Raw genomic sequence first — 2324 nt, 5'->3', positions numbered from 1 at the left:
GGTAGTGATATGCAGTCTTTCACTCCAGCCACCAGAATAGTCTTTTTCTTTCTGAATTTCGCGCAAAGCTACACGAGGGCTATCTGCGCTAGCCGTCCCTAATTTAGCAGTGTAAGACTAGAGGGTAGGCAGCTAGTCATCACCACCCGCCGCCAACTCTTGGGTTACTCTTTTACCAACGAATAGTGGGATTGACCGTCACATTATAACGCCCCCACGGCTGAAAGGGCGAGCATATTTGGTGGATTCGAACCCGCGACCCGCAGATTGCGAGTTGAGCGCCCTAACCACCTGGCCATGCCGGGCCATTCAGTTAGTTTCATCCAAAGTCTACTGAATGTGATATGATCCTGACTCGGTGTGGAAGCGACAACTGTTATAAATAACAAGTACGGACACTGTGTTTTTGTCTTTCAGGGCTTAGTAAAGATTGTGTTTTTAGTGTATTACACTTTGTGTTCAGTCCATTTACTCCTGGACTTAAACTCAGCTGTTTACATTCAGCACCTTATCTCGTCGAATCTCTTTTTTTCTAGCAGACTTATCCGATATAGCTTTAGAATTAATTCAGTTCACCTGAATATACCACACAGCTTCTCCAAATGTAAGGGCTCAAAAGAATTGATCTGTTCTGTGTGGGTGGCAATAATCTTGGCAGCAGCGGTGTGGCTAAGAAGATACACATTAAAATTCGGAATCTATAGCTCATCTAGACTACATCTGTTGCTTGGTTGGCAACTTTCTTGTACCCAAGGAGCACTTCATCTGAACAAATACCAGAGTGTTGGCTTCCTCGTGCTTTGGACATGATAGACTGGGCAGTTCACTGGTTGTTTCACAAGAGATGAATGTATCTGGACCTGACTTCATATCTCCAAAGATTATCCAGCAGTTTTCAGGAGTGTTTTTTTTTATCCAGCTTTGACTGACACCTGAGCATGTATTCTTCGTTTAGAGTTCACAATAAAGGCTTTTCATTAAGATACTAGTAGTATGTCGTGTGTTTCATAAGATATTGTTTTGGTTTTTGCCTTTTCGTTCTCTATCTTTCCTCACATTTTCAATTTTCATAAGATGGGCATTATATTTGTTTCCAATGAATTGTATGAGATTACACCTTACTGGTCTAAGGTCAAAGAACTTTTGCACATACCTCCAGCTCTGTTAGATTCCTACTGCCTATATCCTGATATTTTTGTGCAACTCCTATTCCATCTACAGCTGAACTCGTTTATTCCAACCAAATTATTACAACAGATCTATCTGTATCACATCATTATACATTATTGCAGTAAAAACATTCTGACAACTAACCACCTAGTGTTAGTAAAGCAAGAAAATGCGAACTATAAAATCCAATAGATTAATCCTAGGTGTGGCAAAGGAAGTGCCTGTTACAGCTAATCCACAAGATAAAAAGAATTATGGATCGCCTACGAAAATGTCTAAAAAATCAAAGGTTATCCATGAAAAAAAACAACAACAACAAGGTTAACTGAATAAAAAGATAACAATAAGAAAAAAAAAGGCTCCCGAAAACATAATAGTGCTGTAAAATTAACCCTCTTATGAATTTTTTGTTGTGCATACCGTTGTGCAACTGGGGGGGGGGGCATAGCACAGATAGTCCATCGCGTAGCTTTGCGCTTAACTACAAACAAACAAAATTATTATAGCATCACAAAGTTCGCAGAAGAATTATATCAATTAGTTTTGTTAAGAAGATGAGGACCTGTGAAGAGTTTCTACATTTTATTTTCATTGACTTGAAAAATGGAAAGAAAGGTTAGCTAAAGTACGTTGCTAGGAGACTAAAGATATCTAGAGATCCTTTTTTTGTAATAGACTTAAAATTTTGAATTACTAGGTAATTAAAGATATCCAGAAGTGTATTTTGTAATATATTTAAAGTTTTGATTTACTAGAAGACTAAGAATATCCAGAGATATTATATTAATATATATATTGCGAACCTTGGTGTCTGACTGACCATTCGTTTGTCTCCTGTTTGAAAAGCTGTGCACGCAGGCAAAGCTCAACATTCACCTTTGAAATGACGGGAAAACAGGCATGAATAATGTTGATGCCAAATTTTATTTCACAAGCAGGATATTCTACACTAAATTGGAAGGAATTAATCCCACTATCATTCACATTTCAAAATGTGACGTAACTTAAAGAATAAAAATGTAGATTTACTATACGTTATTTTTGAGCAGCTCTTAGCATGACTGAAATGCTCAACAATTATTTTTTGCGGTGGGTGATATACGTAGCTCAGAGCTTTGGCTCCGAGTGAAACCAAGAGTGGAACACAATTAACC

Source organism: Limulus polyphemus, unplaced genomic scaffold, assembly GCF_000517525.1.
Source record: "Limulus polyphemus unplaced genomic scaffold, Limulus_polyphemus-2.1.2 Scaffold3801, whole genome shotgun sequence".
Classification (NCBI taxonomy): domain Eukaryota; kingdom Metazoa; phylum Arthropoda; class Merostomata; order Xiphosura; family Limulidae; genus Limulus; species Limulus polyphemus.
The sequence above is the reverse complement of the archived record's forward strand: the minus strand, read 5'-3'. Positions refer to the sequence as shown.